Source organism: Brachycentrus maculatus, unplaced genomic scaffold (assembly GCF_059751285.1).
Source record: "Brachycentrus maculatus isolate JH-2025_06_01 unplaced genomic scaffold, ASM5975128v1 h1tg000663l, whole genome shotgun sequence".
In the NCBI taxonomy this organism is placed as follows: Eukaryota; Metazoa; Arthropoda; class Insecta; order Trichoptera; family Brachycentridae; genus Brachycentrus; species Brachycentrus maculatus.
Window position 1 is genome coordinate 6,257 of NW_028281397.1, and position 25,487 is coordinate 31,743.

The following is a 25,487-nucleotide window of genomic DNA, read 5'->3' on the forward strand; positions in this document are numbered from 1 at the left end:
TTTTTTCTTTTTTTTTTAACCCTTATCCACACTCGATGGTGCATAAGGCACTGAATCATATAAACGCATTGTTATCTTAATCGTTAACACACGAGGAAAAGGTGATCAGCCCTTTCACTTCAGGTACCAGTCCAGGGTAATATTGCATAAATATTATAATGAAAAATCATTTATATTTATTTGACCCCCTCTAGGAATTGAACCTGAGACCTCCAGTACGGTAACCGAGCGTGCTGACCATCATACTACAGAGGCGGACAAATAAAACCCTTGTCATAATATTTCCAAAATAGTGACAAAATCTGGAAAGATTCCATGATTACCAGGAAACATCGAGGTATATTATTTTAAATATTAAATTTAGTTTTGTAAGTTTCGAAGCTTCTGACAATTTCGTTACGTCGCGTCGTGTGCTTACTACAAAATACTTCCCCTAACAGAAAAGGCTTCAAATATAAAACTTTGCAGGGCTCTCACTGGAAAACCTCCCCTCCTCTGGGGGTAGATCAAGTACTACAGTGCCTCCAACACAAAATAAAGTTTTTATTATATCCCCCGGTCTTCTGAGTCCGTTTATTTTAATTTTTAACTTTACACTTGTACAAACTCGACATTCAATCAACAAAAACGAATCTTGAGATTATTAAATAAGTTTAAGATAGAATTTAATTAAATTGGTTTGCAAACATTTTTTATTAAATTAATTTTAGAATGATTAGTATTCCGCGGCTGTAAAAATTAAAGGAAGTGTTTTAAAAATGAAAACGAGATCTGCATTCAAATATCTATTATATATTTTGTACCAAAAATGTGTTTTTTCTCTATGTAACGTGCTGCATTGTGTTGTATTTCTATGTTGTGGTTAGGACTTTGTGCTAGGTTGTGGATTTGGACTGATGGAGAAGACGCTGTACTTTTTATTCCTAAATGATTATGTTTGATCGTAGGTGCTGAATCATAAGTGTGTTGTGTTTATGTAAGGTGCTACATTGTGTTGTGGTTAGGACTTTGTGCTAGGTTGTGAGTGAGACTTGTTTTTCCATCGTTTGTTAGGATTGTGATAGGTTTGTGTCAATAAAAAAATGCAACTTGTGAAAGGAATCTATAATAGCATATTGATAAATAAAGGTTTTTAATAGTAACTGTTTCGTATTTGTCTGCTGTGCTGGTTGGGATTGTGGAGGCGTCAGTGTACCGGTAAACGTCGGTTAAGAATTGGATCTAGCTGACTAACTGAAATAACTAACTACTTATCTCTTTCACTGCCTACACCGGGGTAATTTAACAAACTTGGTGATGGTTTTAAATACTTGTATTTATTTAGATTGGTAGTGACAGGGACATTGAAAGCTATTAAATGTAAATTCATAGTAAAATCGGGATGCAATATGGTTTCACATTTTCTGATAATTTCCGCAATTTAGTTCAAAATAAAATTGCTTTGCAAGAGAGGTCTGTCAGGAAGCCTAGATGCTTCTGTATCAGAGAGAGCTCTCAATGTAGGGTTTTTTTCCAGAATAAACAAAAAAAAACATAAAAATAGTTTTACATCATAAAAATCAATATGTAAACCATGTGTCCAAAAACTTCATCATATATTTATATTGAATTTTAACATTTATTCTCACGTTACAATAAAAAAAAATAACAATACAATTTATGATAGGTATTGACTTAAAATACTCGTGTTGCTTTGAAAAAATAGAAAAAACGTCATTTTAAATATTAATCAAAACTGATGATGTAACGCCGGCATTTTATTTTGTTTTATCGGTGGTACACTTTTTAAATAGAAAAATTAAACGATTGCATTTATTTTCAAAAATACGCATATTTAAAAGGTAAGCAAACAATCCCACAAAGGCATAGACTCGTGGTTATAAAAAAGAAAGTTTTCTTTATTAAACGTATGAACGATTACAATGAATCATCCTGCCTTATATTAAATTTAAAATATCAATATATTGTATATATATATAAAGTGATGCAGCACTTTCTAAAGTGTCGATAAGTGGAGAGATATTTTTTCATGGGCGCTTAAATCAAAAATTTCATGAAAGATTAACGAGATAAAAGTAGTTATGTGAGACATATTTAAGAGTGAAAATGTCTTGATACACCCCCAGGGGTTTATTAAGTAAAATGCACGATAGCGTGGAACGGCTGGCTATCTTATCAGCGCAAATGACTTAAGGGGCCCATTTCACAAACGATGTTACTATTATTATTATTATTTTTAATAATTAAAACGCCGTTTTTTTCAAGATGTGTTAAGATGGTTTGAGCGTGTAGAAGGAATGAGTGAGAAAAAAAACATTTGAAAAATGAGGCGAATGACTGGAAATAGGAGCAGAGCTAAACCGAGGAAAATTTGGCATGGTCAAGTATTTCAAATACTTGAAAGTAGTCCGGTTAAGAGTTGGAACAATCGGTACGGGCATGTGTGAGAAAATGCATAAATGTGGAAGAACCCGATACTGTTTACAAGAGTTATGTGGCGTTCTATTATCTCTGCTTTCTCTTGCGAGGAGCGGCGTGATGGTTGGTTAGACACCCTATTACCTATGTAATTTAAGCATTTACCTATTTTTTGTAGTGTTTCTTCGTGTATTCATTGCATAATTATTTCCTAGGTTAGGTTTTTAGTTTAATCGACGGGTATATATGAGGAGATGCATGAACGTGGAAGAGGCGAAGAATGTTTGCATAGACAGAGTGGTGTGGCGTTCTATTCTCTCTGCCTACCCCTGCGGGGAAGCAGCGTGATGGTTAGTTAGTTAGTTTAGGTTAGGTTTTAATTATGTAATTACTTTTAATCACGTAAGCGCAAACATTGTTTCTGTTTGTCTATTGAATTAGATTTTTTTTAAATTTATCCGTGAAAAAAGGTGCCCGAATGCCATTCCACCGCATTACATGAAAAATAAGACCCTGCATATACTTATACATATATGTGGTTGGCTTGGTTTTTCTCTGTCGCGCACTGTTTTATCGGCGGGAAAATTTTCGGGATTACCAAATATACACTTGGTTCGATAAACGAACCCCAACGAAAGTAGAATCGAGTTGCTCTTGATATATGAAAGTAACGAGTATCTAGAGGGTGTGACTAATACCCATTCATTTCCCTTCTTCCCATTCACCCATCCTTTGTCTTCAGTTAGTGCGACACGTGACCTTAGGGCATATCTTAACTGGCAACATCATCGCACAGTGGACGTTAAAAATCCTGCCGTATCTCGAGGTCTGCAACCATCTCGACGTAGCGCTACTCGGGTGAGCACCAACCCTCTCATATTATTCAAATATATGGATATTTTGTGGACTAAGTAAGATGTCCTTGAATTAATAATTTTTAACGATACTTTTTGAGATTCCATTGTCCAGTATATTTTGAGTGTGAATAAATTCTAGTTCAGAATTTTTGGATTTTGCTCCAATTAGAATTTATTTAAAGCTAGATTTTTCTTACTTTTTTTTATCACTAGTCTGTTTTTGGTTGGTTGGAAGATATTTCTTTTTAGCAATAAGCTCGCCGATGTATTTATTTATTTTCTGTACATGAAGTTTAAATACATAAATTACTAAAATATACAGACTAATCTAAGTTAATGGACCGACTGATATGTATAAGTTAATAAACCGACTAATCTAAGTTGATATAACGACCAATGTAAGTTAATATACTGACTAAGATTATATACCAACTAACCTAAGTTAATATACCGACCATTCTAAGTAAATATACTGACTAAATTTATATACCGGCTAACCTAAGTTAATACACCGACCAATCTAAGTTAAAATACTGATTAATCTATGTTTGTATACCGACCAATCTAAGTTAATATACCGAGTAATCGAAGTTAAAATACAGATTAATTTAAGTTGATGTACCGACCAATCTAAGTTAAAATACTGATTAATCTATGTTTGTATACCGACCAATCTAAGTTAATATACCGAGTAATCGAAGTTAAAATACAGATTAATTTAAGTTGATGTACCGACTAATCTAAGTGAACACTTAATAGCCATCTCGCTTCTACTACGGAATGAAACTTCAAATACTATTTTGCTGAATATCATTTCAGACGCATACGGAAGCAGTATGATAAATGAATAAACATCTCCAACTTCTGGTGACCTTAGAGATTAGAATTTCGCTATTATCTCATGATTTGAAGATTTGGCCTCAACCCGGAACAACTTAGCGAAGCTCGCAATAGTTTGAAGTTGTGTATTCTATAATAATTCTCGAGTATTTCGAAGTCAAGAGATATTACGTTCTTGCACCAAGTTTAACATCAATCTTTCCTTAATTTATTACATTCACATTGTTAATTTTGCTCTCCATATTTTCAAAACTATTGATATACATATGTGATAAAAAAATTAAGTTTATTTTTATGTCTTCAAAAAATAAATATAATATAATTCCATATGGAATTAAATAACAACTTTGTAGTTTTTTTCTACATGTCGAATAAAACTTCATAGTTGTAACATTATTCTATAAAATGCAGTTCCACCAAGAAATGTCGGAAAAATGACCATTACACTACGGAGGCGGATACAAGTGTATAAAGTGATCGCTTAAGCCAGCCAATATCATGTCGCCAAAGCTCTGGGATGCTCAAACTTCTATCTTCTTTCAAATAAAGAGGAACAATATATGTTTCATATCAAGTTGAAATACCTTAAAAATGGTGGGGTGTCAACCATACATTGCACTTTAGATCATATATTTCCATATCATTACTTTTTAAATAGAACATTTTGCATTATGACACCGCGATATCTGTTTTCAATTTTTAAACTAATTTTTTTTTTTAATTTCTTTTGGTTTTCAGAAATTAAAATCTCCTTTTATATTAAGGTTTATTATCAAAAATATCCACAATACAGTTTTTCTGATTATAACGAAACTTGAGATATAGATTTTTTATTTAAATTTAATGGATTCAGATAGGCAGGACTATGGAGGGTCGTTTATCCATTATCCTTATCTTGAGGTTGGAGGCATGTTTTTATTAATTTCATAAATAAGGGGGATGTTGGAGATTTAATCAAATATTAGGGGATGGTATTATAGGCACCAGCCATTACTTGATGCTTTCTGATGGATTGGAATGAATTGAAATGATAGAATAGCTGATTCACAATAAACATTTTCCAAAGCTTTTCGATTCTTTTTTAAATTAATTAGTACCAAGCATTTTACTGTCTGATTAAATGATATATTCATATACATATATATGTTACTATAAATATTATTACTATAATTTGGATGTAATGCGAATAATTTCACGCATTTAAAGCTTTTTTATGTATACATAAAAATATCAAAATTTAAAGGAAATATTAGCTACGTTACTTAGTAATTAGATTGCTGTAACTTTTTTTTCCTTTTTTAATAATTGCATACCTTTGTTTTTTTTTCTTTGAGTTCTTCTTTGACTTACTTTTAAACTATTATTTTAATAAAGCACAAGATGAATTTCAATTTAACTTATAATTTATATTAACAGTTTCAGTAAAAAGTGAGTAAAATGAACTCCCTTAAAACGAGCAGTACGCTCCATAAGAAAGGTAACTTGTTATCACACTGTAACATTAAGTACCTATTGTATGTACTCATTAATTGAATTATAACTTAATACATAACTATATATATATATATATATATATATATATATATATATATATATATATATATATATATATATATATATATATATATATATATATATATATATATATATATATATATATATATATATGTAAATATATATAAATATATGACACTACAAACATATGCAGACTATGCAATAGAAAACTACCTCGTACGGCATAAACATAAATGTTCCCCTGTAATGTATAATTATATATTTTATCTTTTTTGGAGAGGCACAACGATATTAAAATTATAAAACTGTTTTCATTAGAAATGTATATAAATTGTATAAAAAGTGTAATTATATTAAATAAATAATTAAAATTCCTATATTTAAATAAAATATAATTCTTAAATATGAAATTCGTTTATTTATCGTCCCAATGACCTATTTTACATTTTGATAGAAAACATACGGTATTCTTACGCAATAACGTACGAATATCGAGGTTCCATTGTGTAGTTCATGGGTCGTTTGCATAGTTCATGTAACGCTACAAAAAATAAGCTGTCGCGTGTCAGGAGGCTTAATGAGGCCCCAAAAGGGGAGATTTTAAAAAGCTTTTTTCTCACCATGAAACGTCAAATATGGTTATTTCACTAACTACGCCGTGTGGCGTACGCAAATTGGGTGCAAATGAGGTACTTAACAAAAGGGAGGAGAAATATGGCGCCCGACATTCAATCCGTCCATTACTTGTTTAAACACTGTGCCCGAAAATCAATGTCCTGCCAATTAAAATTTGATGACTTTCATAAATAATGAAAAACGCTCCAAGTCAGTGCGTGAAAATGTTCGCTTGTCCTATTACAAACTAAGCACGAAAACACATGTTTATATGTTCGTCAATCTAACGATTTCTTATAAGTGCTAGTGCTGGAAATACTATGGGGATATTTTTTTTTTTTTTTTAATTTTAAGAGAAATATATGTGTTTTTAGTATTAATGCAAATATTTCCATTTCATACTATTTCTGTGAGCCTAAGCGGCTCATTATTAAAAATAGGTATCAAATTGTGGTAGAGTGGATTCGAACCGAGAAACTCTGACATAAGAGTCCGCGACTCTAACCACTCGACCACAACCCGACTTTTTAAATAGTTTACATAAATTAAACATTAGTTATGCGCTGGGATTACTTTCGGAAAAGATCGTTATCTTCAACTGCATAGTATAAATAACTAACTCTTCTTCTGGACTTTTATTTCTTACGAATTCATCATTTTTAAACCTGTTGTCGGTATTTTTATTTATTTATTTTTTATCAGAAACATAGGTGACTCCTAGGCAGACCACCAAAGAAATGAATTGACAGCCGGGAATCGACATCGCAGGAGGCTAAACCCTCTTAAAAACAGGCCACAAGGCCTACACCAAGAAGAAGAGGCAGAAGAAAAAGAAGAAGAAGAAGAAGAAGAAGAAGAAGAAGAGGAAAAGTAACATTTTTAAGCCCAAAAAGCAGCGAGGTTGACGTTATCTACACTACATATGTAGTTAACACTTCTTAAACGTTTGACATTTGATGATTTTCAACATGTTTGACATTTGGAAAAAATCGGTAGGTATGGTCAGAAAATTAATGTTTTTTTTCCAAAAATGATGGGTTAGGTGTTTGTTGTTGAATTGATGTAAACACATTGATTCATTATTATTCTTACCCTAATCTGTACCAATGATGCCAAAGACACCACTCAATCCAAAACGATGCTCTAGGTATACACCATTTGGGTGCTTGCAGATTTCGACCTATGAGAGACAATGAGCAATGACAATTGGTAGTTTCGCAGCGAGCGTTCGAGTAGCGAAGAATTCAAGATCTGATATGCCGCTCGAGGTCCTGAGTTAATTTAGTCGGATAGTGTCGGAGGATAATGCGCAGCCGCCATTTTGCCGAGTACCTACCTCAGTCTCGACTCGAACTCCGCGCAGTTTAGACGCGTGTGAATCCTCCAGTGTCGATCGTTACGCCCCCTCTCTACTTCAGGGGAGCGCGCGCGGTTTGAATGTTTGAATAAGGAACTTTTTTGACCATATCTCAGTAATGTTGCTGCTTCTCTAAAATAAAAGGTACCTACCGGAATAAAATTATTTTTAATAAAACTGTTACCTAACCAGGTACCTACAAATAAATAAATAAAAAAGTGTGTAAAAAATATTTCTTTGGATATTTCGTTAACTGGAAAAGGTAAGCTATTGAAATATTACTTAACACAATAACTACCAAAAGCCAACTAGTCGGCTTTTCGCTGCCAACCGTACACGACCACAAACACTGATAAGTCGTTTTTTTTTACACAACGTACTAGAAATATTTTGCTTATATATGTACATCACCATATAGCATTCAAATTTGAACTATTCATAAAAAAGGAAATTTAAAAAGAATTAAAAAAAAGACAAAATATGCACTTTAATTGGTGAAAATTACACATGCTGAAGAAAATATTTTTGCAGTTGAAATTATGAACTGTGATTCATTCTAGATACATTTTGTATTTATCAAAAAAAATTTTTCTTCAACATGCAAAATTTTGACAAATAATAGGGCATATTTATTTTATACATTCTCATTTCCTAGTTAATACCCTTTTTAAATGACTAGTTCAAATTTAAAATCGATATAGTGATACACATAATTGTGAGAATTTTTTTCTGTACATAGGGTCGAAAAACCGTGTTTGGTCGTTAACGGGTGGCTGCGAAAAGACGACTAGTCGGCTTTTGGTGGTTAATTTAATAAAAATCACAATAATTAAACGATTGGTCCAGAAACGATGAATGTATTAGTTAATTGCGTGCATTTTTTGCTATTGGTACAAATATGCTTAGTTTTTAAATATTATTTTTTGACATCTCATCAAAGATGAAGAATAATATGGAAGTCTAAGCATTTACGGGGCTGACGACCGTCATAGGCTGGTTTAAGTGATCACTTTTCACACGTGTAATATTTACCAATTTTACACATTATTGACAACCACACTACTCAAATTCTTGAAAGTTCTATATATATGAACCAATTTAGAAACCTTGTTCTTGAATCACTAGACCTTCACTAGAGACATCTATTGGTGAGATGTAAAGAAGTTTTTTATTAAGCAGAAACTCTTATATTAGTTTTTAATGTCAGTCTTTCAAAAGTTCGTCGGTATACAAAGTGTTAATTGTTAAACAGAGGGGTGTTAATATTAATTGATTTTAATTTTTGTTTCGGCGCATCTATTTATCAATAAGGGAATGTGTAACGCCCTTATTACGTGTAATAACGTAGGGGATAGTGTATCTATACATTATTATGATTTATGTGTAAATTATAACATTAGATAGGAAAATATTTTTACGTGGTTTGGAATACGAAAGGGGAGTTTTTATGACTTGCTTCCTTTAATAAAAACCTCGGTTTTGCGTATAAATTTTGAGTTATTAATAGGCATATTAGGATACATGAAATAAATCACTATTTTAAACGATTTCCAAGTAATATACCTGGTATAAATATAATATTTCGCCTCCGTAGTGTAATGGTCAGCATGCTAGACTACCGTTCTGGACTTTCCGGGTTAGATTCCCAGGGGGGTTTAAATAATTAAAATTATTTTTTTTATTTTAATATTTATTCCACATTACCCTGGACTGGTACCTGAAGCGGAGGGCTGATCACTTTTCCTTCTTGTGTTAACGATCAAGATAACACTGCATTTATATGATACAGTGCCCTATGCACCGTTGTACCACCTGTGTACCAAATCCTGATTTTATTGACAGGCTACTTAGGCATACGAAAATAGTACGAAAATCCAATATTTTCGTATGTTATAAGAACACAATTTTTTTGTTAGTTTTATTTTTCAAAATAATCTTTCATAATTTGGCACTTCATTTTAATTATTCATCATTTCAAGATATCGTTGTATTTTCATCAGTATTATGAAATAATTGCTTCTAAATTTATTCATTTCAATATTTTGATTGATTTCAATATGGCAATACTGTTCTGTTTATGCCAACTAAATATGCTCATATTTCAATGTATTACTTTAAATAATGAACTTTTTGTGGTGTTTGATTGAATTTAATACATTTATTTGTTCTAAATAATACCATGTAGCGTTTTTTTCATTAGTTGAAGCTACAAACGCAATCATAATTTTATTTATGTTTATTAAAAAATTTGATAAAAAATATGCAATTGAAGAAATGCAATTCGACCCCAATACAAAAGGAGTATCGATATATATTTATAGCTTTGCATCTATTTACCACGCGGGAAAATACGCCATCCACTTTATATTCGGGAAAATAAAAGGATTCCGTTTTGAATCCAAATTCCACTTCAGCCACTGGAATTTAAAAAGGATTGTCTCCAGAATAGGTCCTTATCTCTCTCTACTATCTGAACATCGCACTAAAACAAACTGGATATCTGGAAGACCTAATCGGAACAAGTCAGGTTTTTCAAAAACATTCCCCGTAGAAAAAAAGGAAATTGGGAAAAATCATTCAAAGACGATTAAAAGAAATCTTTCAACTAAATATATATATATATATATATATATATATATATATATATATATATATATATATATATATATATATATATATATATATATATATATATATATATATATATATATATATATATATATATATATATATATATATATATATATATATATATATATATATATATATATATATATATATATATATATATATATATATATATATATATATATATATATATATATATATATATATATATATATGTGGAGAAGAATATGAAATAATAAGAAAGGGGTATTTACGAAGTAAAACATTAATTCAAAATTGATAGATTTTACCACAAACTGACTTCCGAATCAATTAATGAAATAATATGGAAGTCTGGGCATGACTTGTCGTACACTGGTTAAGTGATCACTTTACACACCTGTTACATTAACCTTTCTACCCATGATTGGCAAACACTACTGAATTTTTTGTAGGAACTTACAAACATATACAACGGTCGTAATTTGTTTGAAGGCAATGTATAAAAACTTTTTAACCATAAAAATTTAATCCATTTTATATTGCCCCACAAAGAACTCTATGCTGCATAGAGCATAGCATTAGATTGATGCAGCAAACAGGTCATGATAACAGTATTGTTTTTCACTGCAGAATGAAGGTAAAATAATGATTAATGTTTTCATGAAATAAATAACTCTAACTCCAATCCTATATTGATTGACAGAGATAAATTGAGGGGGTTGAAAATCATGTTTATCTTAAATCTATAGTCAGATTGGAAAAAGAAACCTTCGAAATTGAGGATAAACACAGACGGGTTCTTTAAATTGGTTTGAATAATAATGGATCCTTTCTCGTAAAAGTGTCTTACGATTATTTTTAACACAACTAAAAAAACTGCACTTTTTATATCCTTATCTTTGAACTATCATCGTGTCATGAATTATCGTTATTTTTAGCATAGATCTTTGATGAATTATTTTTACCTACAACTTTTTTGTCTCAAAAGGATGTACCTGATAATAGTATAGTACATTTCAAATTACGCTACATACACATTTCAGGTGGTACATTAATCAAACATCAAACTTTATTTATGTTTAATTTCTTTGTTTAAACTTTTTGTATAGGATAAATGTATCTACATTGGCGGACTTCTAGCATATTTTTAGACAAGAGACTAGTGATACTATTTAAAAAAATCGGCATTTTACAACAATTTGTAACTAAAGGGCATATAGTTCTTGTTCATAAGTATCAACAAAAAACATAAATTACAATTAATTATCTATGACAATTTGTTTATTTTTTAATATTAAATAATCTATGAATAAATAAATAGTGCTCATAAATTGGTGGTGGTTTAGTGTTCACAAGTAAGTATCAACAGAAACTTAAATTACAATTAATTACCTATGACAAAAAAATACTTCATTGTATATTAAATAAACTGTAAATTTATGAAACAAGGAAGGCAAAGTAAGTAGGATCAGGTAAAAAGTTGAAAATAAGAGGTAGAAGAAGATCAACGATTAAAGAAGTACATATATTCTATGCTAAAAAAAATAAACTGTAAAATAGATGCAAGTTAGGGTAAGTTAGGTTTTTCTTTTTGTGGGTGTTGCATTTATTATTTACCTTGCTTATTGTGTACAAGGTTTATAGATCATTACTTGAATTTCTGTTTCTTCTAGCTAAGAACATGTTTAATTCTAATCTGTGCTGGGAGCAGGAAGAATAAACTAGTATGGGTCAATCAAAACGTCTCAACATTTGCTCGTTGCTCGATGAAAACCGAGTAAAACTCCTCAGGAGAAGCAAGACTGTTTATTGTCGTTTTACTTAGTAAATACCACCGTTCCACTAGAAGATGGTTCGGCATTTTGTGTCCTAGCTCAGTTTGTGGTACCAATGTCCTTCACTATTTTCATCATTAAGTAAGGTTAGATTAGGTAAAAATAATAATCTCCAAAACAGACACAAGTAAGGTTAAGTGAGGTTAAGTTATGTTAGGTATTTTAGAATGATTTCATTACATGGTTCGGCTGTCACTTTGTGGTAAAACCTATCCTTTTTTAATTTAAGTTTTACTGTAAAAGAATAGTGCTATTTAGCAAGTAAATCTTTAAATATTTTTTTTAGAATAAACTGTAAATAGAAAGTTAGGGTTTTTTTTTCAAATGGTCTGGGTATTTGTGATGCATTTTTCACATTAATGTTCCCTATCTTTACTATCCTTTCTACAGAGAAACCTCTACAAATAGAAGTTTTGCGGTTATTCTCTAAAAAAATCTACCAAGAATTTGCCAAGCCCTTCAAAAATGCGTAAATTTCAAATATTTAATCAGCGCCATTTTTGCCTTGTTCTTCGGTCCGTCTGAGTAAAGTGGTTCATTGAAAACAATTTCGTCTCCTCCAACGCGACAGGGCAATGGTTTATAAAAAAAACAAGTTAAATCGTTCGCAGACTTCATAATAAGGACATTAGCATTTTTAACGAGTGGAATTGAAATCATTTTTCTGGATTAAAATCGTCGACGAGAACAAGGGATTTGGACGTGTCATGAATTCTTTTAAATTAAAACATTTATCAGATGAAGGGGACATTTATTTAATAAGCCGAATAATTTTATTGCGAGAATTTTTTTCATTTTCAAAAGTATTTTTCGATGCTCATTTTCGATTTTTGAACGCGACATGAATGTATGTTTCTCAAGAATTATATGAAATACGAGTGTGATAAAAAAATGTTTTCTCGGATTGAAGTCGTCGACAAGAACAAGGAATTTTTACGTATCTTGAATTCTAAATTAAAATATTTATCAAATAAGAGGATACATTACTAAATAAATTAAATGTTTTTTTTTTTCAAGAATTTTATCTTGTCTTCTAACGCATTTTTCGATGAACATTTTCACAAATTTTACAAATTTTATGAAAATTGTTAATATTAGGTTAAATTATATATTTTAATAACATTCAAGTCTTCATAAAATATCTATACAAGTTATATTCTATTTTTCATGTATGTTATTTATGTATACAAGACTGAAACAAAAATAAGAATGTGAAAAAAAAGGTAAAAAATTAAACAAAACTAGCACAGGACAAAATATAAAATGTAATATAATAAACGAGTATAGTAAAAGGCATATAAAAAATCATGTTTAAAACAAAAAATAAGAAAATATAGTTTATTACTAACAAAAATATCTTTGCAATTTTTTTTCTGTTAATTTATATTAGATCCATGACTGAGTTCTATTTTATATATGTAAGGCAGCTGGTTAATTAAGGTATAAACAATAAATTGCCAATAACACTACTCCAAATTTAATTGTGTTTATCGGCTCCATATGTATTTTATTATGTCCTCGTGTATTATTATGATGAATTTCTCTGTTAAAAATCGGTTTAATTAATCAATTTACGCTTGTACGATAAAAAGTTACCTTTACCTTGTAGGTTTTATAAATCTGTTTTAATATAACGTCCTGTTTTTGATAGAATCTAAAAACGTTTATATAAATAATCCATCACGCTACTTCTAATTACCGTAAAAATATTTTGTTTGGTCATGCGAACTTTTTCTGCTTCGATTAATATTTACGTTTTAATTTCAGTATTAACATTAAAATACCAATTTTGAATTACCTCAATTTTCTTACATAATGTATTAATGACTCAATGAAGTATACATATATTCGAATTAGTAACATTACGTTAAACACATTAAAAATTGAGACATAGAACTCGAAATTTTACGATAGGCGATCATCTTTTTCACAATTAGCTACAATCAAATTGTGATCTTGGGGTCAATAAGGACACAAAACTTTTGGTCATCTCAACATGGATGATAAAGACTATGAAAATGTGGCTATTTACAGGGCTTACGACTTGTTTTAGGCTGGTTTAAGTGATCACTTCATACACGTGTAGCTTTTCATATATTTATATATATATATATATATATATATATATATATATATATATATATATATATATATATATATATATATATATAAATATATATATATTTTTTTTTAACTGCAATGTAAAATCATTTTGGAATCTCAAAGATGAACTATTTTTTGCATTCAAATATTTATCACCCTTAAATAGAAAAACCGTTGTTTTTTTTTTAAATGGCTTCTACATTAGGGACTTGAAATGTAGAAAATAATAATTTTGTTGATTTTTTTTTTTAATTTCCTTTATGATTGTTTACTAAACTATTCTGATAACAGTTCAATGGGTTGTTGTATGAATGATATATGTATCTGAGAGTTATAAAAAGCCTAGAATAGCTCCACTCGACACGGTCAAGGTCAACGCACAACTGTCACTAGCCCACAGCCTCGCGTACCATATTGAAAGAGGGGAGGGATGATCCGCGAATGTGCGGGCGTCCTATTACGATAATCAGAAGCCGCGTATCTGAGAGATCTGTCGGGACAATTGGACCATGCTATGCAGAAACCATCCAACCCGCAAATTGACAAACTGAGATAATTGATTTTGAATGTTTTCAGAATCAAAAAAAAACATCACTCTATTAAATGGTACAAGGTAAATTAGATAGACGTATTTTTTTATTAGTTTTTATTTATTTAATATAGTTACATTTTTAAGTACAATATAATACATTTTCTAAACATTTATACGTTTTAGATTCGCTGTGCCTCTCCAAAAAAGAGACTGGGTTCTTGTGCTTGGAGAGGGACTTACACTCATGGTTTAATGTTTTATATAATTAATGTTATAAAAATCTTCTTTTATATATTTTTCAAGATTTATATGTAATGGGTATTAATTTTTTTCTTAACAATTTTTATATCTTCAGTATTGTTTACTGTTCATTTAAAAAAAAGATAGCTTTATCAATAAGGTCACAGCTTGGTATTTTATTGTTTATTGGCTAAATGGTTTCAGCCAAACAAAAAAAAAACGGCAGAAAGAGTACATTAAACCATTTTGGATGGTTTCAGCAAAATTGTTTTTTTTTCTTCTTCTACATCTATGTGGAACGTATCTAAACCACATGGATGTTTTTTGGAATAATTTCATACATGTAAATAATTTTAACTTGAAAAATGCTGAAAGCTGTCAATCCACATGGATGTTTTTAACAATTTTCATCATGAATTTTTGGTTGTGGGTTTAAAAAAAGTTTTGACACTTTTTGGTAATTACTATCAACTTTTAATTTTAGTTTTACTTTCTAAATACAACTTTTCCTTAAAATATATTGTGACACGTGTTTCAATGCATTCCGCATCATTTTTACACACCTAACGTGAAACTAAGTCTTAATAGAGTGTCACAATAGATTCTAAGAAATTGTGATATTTTCCAAGTAAAACGTAAAAAAAATATTAATAATGTTTTCCATTAAACAGCGTGTTGATTTTTTAGGTTAAGTATATTCAGAAAATAAAAAAAAACTATTGATGAAGTAGCATTAAGTAATTAATTAAGAAGTCGAATTTCGCAAATTGTGGGTTAGATGGTAACTCCATAACATGGCCCAATTAACGATTTCTTTGCTGGTTAGCCGATTGGTCAACATTTAGATGTATGTACATATGTATGTAGCTTTATAAATTCAGCCATGTCGCGAGGTACACTGACCGCTTTGAACAGCCGAGATCATGGCCATTCTGCAGGTCATTACAAAAATCGTTTCCGGCGCTTGTGATGGGATTTTACTATTGAAACTGCAAAATGACTCGACAGCGACGGCTACTAGCTGTCACTGATCTCCCAGTCAAACTATTTTTTTTAATTCACAATATTTTGTGTGTCTAAATCTTTGTTCACAAATCTGGGTTTGTCCACTCAAAAGTTATTTACATATATTGATATCTGGTTGGCTGGACTAATTGATCACTTTATACATGTGTAACATTTACTATCGTACGATTTAAAATCCTGTAGTTATTATGAAAGCTACCGGGTCAGAAGTTGAAATAATCGTCGGGTATGTATGAGGAGATCCACGAATGTGGAAGAGGCTAAGAATGTTTGCAAAGACAGAGTGGTGTGGTATTCTATTCTCTCTTCCTACTTCTGGAAGGAAGCGGCATGATTGTAAGTTAGTTAGTTTTTTTTAATTATCCAGACTTTTTATTATTCTTCATCTACGTTGAGATTTCAGTACATTTTGTATTCATTCCAGTATTTAAAATTTTTATCTTTTTACTTTTTTCTACATATCAATTTATGTAAATATTTCCTAAATAAATATGAAAATAAAGCACCTGTTTAATATCACTTTTTGAGTTTTTAAATGTAAAAACTAAAGGTTTCAAAAACACCTACAGATATTCACATCAAGAAATGAAAATACAAACTCATCTTTGTATTTTCCCTGTTGATGAGAAAATATCTAGTTCTCGAAATTAGTATTTTTTGCATCAATAAACTCAAAGTGGTCTTACATAAGTGTTTATTTTTATATAATATCTAAATCATCGTTTTATTCCACGAAGTTTCTATCAAATATAAATTAAACGTGACAAATATGCTTTTGTTAAACTAGTGAGTTTTTTTGTATAAATTTCACGATTTATACAAAATTTATATTACTTTGATAACTACAACTTATTAAATTTTTGATAAACAGCAACATAGGAATATTTACGTATAAACAACACCTTCTGTATTTTAGGGAGTAGATTTATATATATTTTTTATTTAAATAAATAATTAACATTAATCAACCTTATTTTATTCTGGCCGGAAACATATATCGTAATTTTTAATTATCTCACGATAATAATTTATTCCGACAACCGAGAACACGCCTTTGGGCTAATATGCGTTACAAGTAATTTTACTTAAATTTATCTATCTTATTTTTATACTTACGTAAAAGGATTAATCAAAATATTAACTGTAATGAAATACGGATAAACGTTTTCGTAATAAACAAAAATTGAAATATTTGCTGGGGAAAAGCATTTAAAACAATGACAAAAATCAATATACTCTTTTCCCTGCATAATTAAAAAAATATTAATAAAGAAACAACTTTATAAAATTTTCAACTTTTATTTTATTTGACCAGTGACTGGGTTTCATCGTTACCGACATCATCAGATTGGTGGGGGGTTATAATTATAAAAAAAACAATGTTTTATACTTTGACATCTCAACATTTTACTAAGCAGAGACCCTTTTATTTAGAAGTATGCAAGATCCAAATCCCGGATTATTTTACATACTGGGAGACGCCTGGAAAAATAATTTGGCCAGATTATTTATTCGCAACATTTGAACAAGATTTTGGACACACCCAAAAATGTTGTTAACAACTTCGTAGTTTTTTCCACTATTGTTTTATTTGACCAGTGACCGAGTTTCGTCGTTACCGATATCATCAGACTAGTGGAGGGGCTATAAGCAGAAACGTTGTGTAAAAACAATGTTTTTACACAACACAAATACAGAATCACTATTTAAAATGAAATCTAATTAAAAACAGTAAAATAAATTCTCGTTTAGACAGATTTATATTTCAAGGTTAGTGATTAGTATACCATACACTATAATGTTTATGTAGTGGTATAAACATGTATTTTCTTAATGTATGCGTAAATTAAATACACACGCACAAAATACTAAATTGAAAATGATTTATATAATGAGAAATTTCCTGAATCAGACCTTATTACTGTTGCTATTCTCCTACTACACTAATAATGTTATGCTCCTTAAATCGAGACATGTAATTGAAGAAAATCGTCAAATTATTTTCTCAAAACTAACTAGCATCACGCCGCTTTTCGCACGCCCCGTAGGGATAGGCAGAGATTACAGAATGCCACGCCAATCTGTATTTTGCTCTTCTATATCCTCCTCTTTAGTGTAATGGTCAGCAGGCTCGGCTACCGTTCTGGAGGTCCTGGGTTCGATTCCCAGGGGGAGTCAAATAATATAATGTATATATTTTCTAACTCTAATATTTATTCAATATTACCCTGGACTGGTACCTTAAGCGGAGGCCTGATCACCTTTCCTTCATGCGTTAACGATCAAGATAACACTGCGTTTATATGATGCAGTGCCCTATGCACCATTGCGGTGCGGATAAGAGTTTGAAGAAGAATATTCATACATGTCCTCGTACACACTCACCAATTATTCCTACTCCTAACGTTTATACTCAACCTAACTTGATTATCCCAAGTTTCCCTTGATCTTCATCTCATCCTCCTGTTATAAGTACATATATTAAATATTTACAGCTACATTCGCCACGTATAGTTATTTTACCGTTCTTTCCTCGTTCATTTATTCCACATATTTAAACCATCTGAACACAATTTTCATAATTTTGTCGATAATGCTTATCACAGCTTTGCATTCTATCCCTATTTTTCCATTCAAACATCGGTCCTACATACTTAAATGTTGTATACAAGTCTATATGACAATATTTTGACAGTATTTATTTTACTTTTATCCTTCTTTTGCAAACTCCGTGCTTCATGATTATGATTGGTACCAGGACTCAGTTGTGAACTGTTAGTTATCAACACGTTATTTGACTTTTAAATAGTTCACTTTCATTAAAATTCTACGGCATTACAGCTGTTTAAATATGACACAGTTTTGCGATGAAAACTTTTTAGAAAAAAACACGTTGATTTAAATATTAAAATAAACATTTGTGTAATACCACTTTTCAGTTTATTCATGTAAACATGATTAATTTTAAAACCATCTGTAGTTTTCGAAATAAGTCAAACTATTTACAAATACAAACAAACAAATAGTTTGTATTTTCATCTGTTGATGAACATTTGTAGTCCTCTAAACTAGTCATGTTAGTTAATAAGCTCAAAAGTGGTCTTAAACAAGTGTTTTATTTTTATATTTAAATGTTAAAGCTAGTTCGTATGAGTGTAGTGTTTACGCAACGTACATATTTCTAAATAAACAAAGAGTCACAATACGCATTAATTTTCTATAGGATTCATTAAAAATACCATCGAAATACAATAGAACTCCAGGATACCGGAACAAGCACTGAATGCTCCAATTTATGCATGAATAAATTGTATTTGATATCACATACGTTATATGTTGCGCATTGAAACGCGTCGTTAGGTACTTGAAATGAGATTGCTATTGTTTTAGTGTAAACTTTCTATTACATTTGTCACATCTCAACATAGATGAAGAATAATTTGAACTTCTATGTCATTTACAGGACTTGTAGCATGTCAAAGGCTGGCTAAGCGGTCGCTTTACACAGTGCAACATTCACCATTTCACAGTTATTGACATCTCAACATAGATGAAGAAGAAAATGGATATCTGGGTATTTACAGGGCTTATGACCTTCCCCTAAGTGGAGAAAACTCAGATTTGCGAACAAGTGTTTAGACATATTCAAAATGTTGTGAATTCACCATTTTACCCATTAAAGACAACCACAATACACAATTTTTTGGAACTCCTACATAAATCTCATGACCCTTTTACATGTGAGTTCACTGCAGCCATCTATGGTTGATTTAAAAAGCAGAGACCCTTTATTTAGCAGAGACCCTTTTATTTTATTTTGCCTACTGGAAGTCGCCTAAAATTTTTCAATTAATTTTTTTTTATGTAACTTCATTTTAACACCTACATAATTGGTATTTTCATCATGATTTGAGAAAGCTTTTAATTAGCAAATAACCTTTTTGTTTAAACGTATACGAGATTCGAACCGGATTATTTCACATACTGGGAGATGCCTAAAAACATGTTTTAATTTTTTTATCCAGCTTATGATTTACCCACATATAGAGGAGATGCATGAATGTGGAAGAGGCGAAGAATGTTTGTAAAGACAGATTGGTGTAGTATTCTCTCTGCCTACTCCTGCGGAGAAGCGGCTTGATAGTAAGTTAGTTAGTTACCCACACATATGATATTATGACCATAATTCACGTATTTGGGTCGGTGTTAATTTTTGCAATTTTTTAGGGTCTCGATTTAAAAACCGCGCTTTACCTCTTCAAATGGCCGATGTTCGGAGATACCAATCCCGGTGAAACAAAGGACCTTATATATTTGGAAAGGTTTGAGATCCCTGATATCGGCGGTTGGTGTAATCTGGCTCTAACGCCACCGTTTGGGACTCCAATATCCTATATCTACCCCAATATCACGTCTCGCCTCGCGTTTAATCAGCATGTTGATCGCCACTTCCTACCCCAATAATCGTTACATTGTAAAAGTGTTAAGCTGAAGGGTGTTGGGATTGACTTTCGCAAGGACTATGATTGGTTTTAAACCTCAATTAATTTTACCTTTTTGATTATCAATGTCCTTCAATTAATTTAACATCCCCTATCAAGATTATCAAATATTTTTGTCCGCCGCCTAAATACAGTGGTTGGCGCATTTGGCATTAAGATGCCAGATACCCGAGCCTTTTTTAAAGTAAAAGCCTCGGGTTAAATTCCCAATAAATTCAAAAATGAATTCTTCAAAATTGAACATTTTTCTTATCATGTCTTACTCAAAACGTTTTTAATGTTAAGTCGTTTGATAATTGTATGATGCCAGTCCAGAATCGTATTAAATAAAAATTGTATTGAAAAATGACTAGTATATTTTTATTTTCACTATGCGCAGCATGAATTAATTTAATTAATTAGTAATTTTATTTTTTTTAATGTTTTCATTTTTACCAGAAGATGAAAATAATTGTAAGTTTTCGAAACTAGTCGTATATATAAATAAAACTCATTAAGTGGTATATTCAAGTGTTTAATTTAAAAGAATTAATCAACATGTCATTCCACAAAGTTAATGCCGAATCAATAAATAATACAGTATTGTCAACATTGTGGTATAGTAATAAAACACTCTTCTCATCATTCATCACTCACTTTATGTAATACTGCTTAATGACTACCAAGTTCGGAATTATCATTCTATCATCCATGATGTTATACCAAAATTGGTAGTCATGAAGTAGAGTTTTCAAGTGGTATTATACAAGGTGAATGATGAATGATAAAGAAATAGATACGTAATAATGTTAAAAATGTGTTTATTATGCAAAATATAAGTGAATTTCACAACAATATTGATTAAATACAATCTGGACTGGTATAATACAATTAACGAACGACCAACATTTATTGTATATTAGATGAGTCGGGTTGTGGTCCCGTGGTTAGTGTCGCGGACTCTTAGTCAGAGTTTCTCGGTTCGAACCCACTCACCACAAGTTGATACCTATTTCTAATAATGAGCCGCTTAGGCTCACAGAAATAGTATGAAATTGAAATATTTGTGTAAATCATAAAAACACAAATATTTCTCTTTTGTTTAAGAAAAATGTATTTAAATCCTTGTTCACAAATCTGGTTTTCTCCTCTTAGAAGTTATAATTACATTTTTCAAATCTCAATATAGATATGGATGTGTGGGTATTTACAGGACTTACGAAAAAAAACGGGATGGGTCATCTTGCATACATTTGAAAAAAGAAGGGTCTCTACCAAATAAAAAGCTACCTCAAATCAACCAAAGATACCACCGCAAAATCACACACGAAGCACCGTGTGATTTATATCATATTTAACATTTTTTTAAAAAACTGTGTCTTTTTTTTTAATCATGGGTAGAATGGTAAATGTTACACGTGTGCAAAATGATCACTTAACCAGCCTTTTACATAGGTTTTCAGAGGTTTCTAGAAAGCTCGTAAGAAGCTTTTTTAATTAGAAAAATCTATCTATATTCTCCAGAATCAGTGTGGAAAAAAGATAAGTAGAACATCTTACTTAAGTAACTATTGAATGAGATTAGTTAATCGATTAAGGAGATTAAAAAGATAAGTAAATTATATGCCAAGAGCCACGATAAGCTGATCAGTCGCCTACCGGCTTTACCGCCAAGAAAAATGTGTCTCCTAATGGAAATCGACCCTTGAAAAATGTCAGTAATGCGATAATTATTTGAAACGTGATATCGATTCAACGTATTACTTTGCTGAACACTATTTATAAGTATTTTAGCCTACTGAAAAATTATATTTAATTAAATTTAATGACCTTTACAGTTTATTTTAAAAAGAATTGTAAAATGTCAGTAATGCGATAGTTATCTCATTATTCATATTAAGCACATTTGATGACATGTATATGTTTTTTTTACATTTTATTTAAAACTAGACTAGAAAAATGTCAGTCATACGATAATTATTTAAAACGTGATATCATTTTTGAAGCACTATTTTGTCAAAGATTAATATTTCCTTGAATGTTTTCGTAAATACCTTGTGGCACATTTTATATACTTTATAAAATAAAACGATTTTGTTTTAACCACTTTTTATTGGTACATTTAATCCAACCGGTTTCGACAAGAACCTTGTCATCATCAAAAAAGTGTTAAAAGAAATTGTTTTATTTTATAAAGCTATAAAAAAAATTCTTACTTTAAAATAATATTAATCAAATTTGATGACTGTTACATGTTATACATTGAATTTAAAATGTGACTTGAAATATTTAAGTAAAGTGAAAATTATTTGAAACGTGAAATCGTTTTAAAAGTACTACTTTTTTAAAAACATTTTATTAGCATTTTTTTACCCATACTGCATGATCTTTGATGACCATTATTTGTTTTAAAAACAGGTTTAATCTGTTATAATGGCATTGATAAATTCATTATTATGGATTATTTAGATCAATTCGACCATAAGTATGGTGAATAATTTTATTGATAATACATATAACAAACTGAACATTATATAAATATAATATTACTGTATAATATTATTAAAAAATAAACAAAATATGTTTTTAGTCACTAGTAATAAACCAAATTGTTACAAGATGGTTTAAAGTTTACACTTCAAGTGAGTTTATAGTTCATCTAGTAAAGTTTTAGGCTAATTTGTTTGATTACTATTCTCATTTAGAAGCGTAGTTAAATCTTTAAATTCATGAGAGAAAAACAAATCAAATAGGCAAACTTCGACATTTCTATTTTTAACCATATTAAGGTACTATAGTGGAGTAGTATATAATTTTGCAGATTTTATGGAATTAAAAGTTGTATTCTGAAATACTAACGTAGCTTAATCTCGTTATGTTGGGCTTGGCTAGGTAAGGTTGGGTTGAGCTCAATTTTTTCATTTATACGAATGTAAGTTCTACAGTGTTTAAAAATGAATCCGAATGCATCGAAACACGTATTACAATTGATTTTAAGAAAAGGTGGTATTTTCAAAAAATAACTTTAAATAAAAATGTATGCAATTTAGCTACGTGTCAGTATTACAGCATGACTGTTTAGTAAATTATGACAGTATTTGTTTATTCCTACATACGAGTAATTTCACAATACCTCTTGTCAAAAATACAAATTTGCAACGGGTTATTTTTGATTTTATGGAAGTCATTTTTCAATGAATAAATGAAATGTCAGAATCCTGTAAAATGGCCCATTCGGTGGTATTGAGTCGATATTTTATTACATCTTGAGTCGCAGAAAGCGCTCTAACTCTGGTGTTGGAAACGTCATTACTTTAATGGCGTTTTCATATTAGAAAAGTGCACTGTCTGACTAAAAGGAACCATCCAATAAATCACAACAGAAAAATGGTCACAATTCCGCAGAAAACTTTCTTTATGCATCCCCTGACGAGGCGGAGGAGAAGGGATGAGGGTGAGAATGTCGAGAAATGGAAAGAATGGAAAAGGGAGGAATATATGAAGGGAAACGACAGAGATAGAGCCTGATGATAGGACGGTAACTGTAACACCCAAAGTACTATCAAGTACCGAAAAGTTTGCTGAAAATATTGGGAGAAAACATTTTTCAAACAAACTCTGGATTTACGCTATAACTAAATAATATATTATGAGATAAATGTATAACATTTTGAGTGTGTCCAAATACTTGTTCACAAAATCTAGATTATCTCCAATTACAGGAGTTATTTTCATATTATTTTTTGACATCTCATCAAAGATGAAGAAGAATATGGAAGTCTGGGCATTTACGGGGCTGACGACCGTCAAAGGCTGGTTTAAGTGATCACTTAACACACGTGTAACATTCACCAATTCTACCCATTATTGACAACCACACTACTCAAATTCTTGGAAGTTCTATATGTATGAACCAATTTAGAAACTTTGTTCTTGAATCACTAGAACTTCACTAGAGACATCTATTGGTGAGATGTAAAGAAGCTTTTTTATTAAGCAGAAACTCTGATATTAGTATGTGAGATCCGAATCCTTAGATAATCCGAACCAATAGATGTCTCTAGTGAAGTTCTAGTGATTTAAGAACAAAGTTTCTAAATTGGTTCAAATATATAGAACTTCTAAGAATTTGAGTAGTGTGGTTGTCAATAATGGGTAGAATTGGTGAATGTTACACGTGTGTAAAGTGATCACTTAAACCAACCTATGACGGTCGTCAGCCCCGTAAATGCCCAGACTTCCATATTCTTCTTCATCTTTGATGAGATGTCAACAAATAATATGAGATAAATGTTTTTTCAAGTCATGTGCTGCACACTGAATTGTCCGTCCAGTATTTTTATTAGTCTACAATAGGTGTGAATTGCAAATTTCTAGACGTTGAGAAATGTGATAAATAGTCTTATGAATATTATTAAGATTTGAAGCAGACCAATTTAAATAATATAATATAGGAATAGGGAGGATAAACCAAGAATGGGTAAAAAGTGCGGGTTTGTCTACATGTTACTCATTTTAAATTTATTTTACAAAATTAATTAAAGCTTATACAATCCGCTTTTTGAAAAACGTTAAAATAAAAAAGAAACTAGTTATATTCATATTATACGTATAGAAATAAAAAAAAAATATTTAGAATTTATTCGCTTGCACACGCGTCCTCCAAACATTCCTCCATATACGCATACAATTTGTAAAGTATTAAGTATGTATACAATTCACTGTCTTAGTATATATTTTTAAATTGTTTAATTTAAGATTATTTTTGAGGAATAAATGCTATTTATAGTCCTCATTTCAGAAAGTAGCCATTATATTAAATAAAACACATTTTTTAAAAAAAAATTGTGCTACATTTAGGTATTGAAAAGATATTACGACCATGTCTATATGTATATTCATATGTATTTAACAAATTATGGGGCACTTAATTTAATACCTCCCATAAAATTATAAATGAAATAGGGTCGCACTGAAATAAAATGTATGGAAATTCACTTCACCAATTTCCCCATAGTCTAAACCTATCTAAATCGCCTTTTTACATCGTAAAAGCAA

At 30.5% G+C, this 25,487-nt stretch overlaps 1 protein-coding gene across 1 annotated transcript in view; it reads left to right on the forward strand.

Moving 5' to 3' along the window:
• Nucleotides 1–7,584: 7,584 nt before the first annotated feature.
• Nucleotides 7,585–25,487, forward strand: part of LOC148300717 (uncharacterized) — a 59,521-nt gene continuing 41,618 nt past the window's right edge. The window contains exon 1 of the mRNA XM_088274386.1: nucleotides 7,585–7,864. The gene's annotated coding sequence lies outside the window, so the exon portion shown is untranslated. The remainder of the gene's footprint in view (nucleotides 7,865–25,487) is intronic.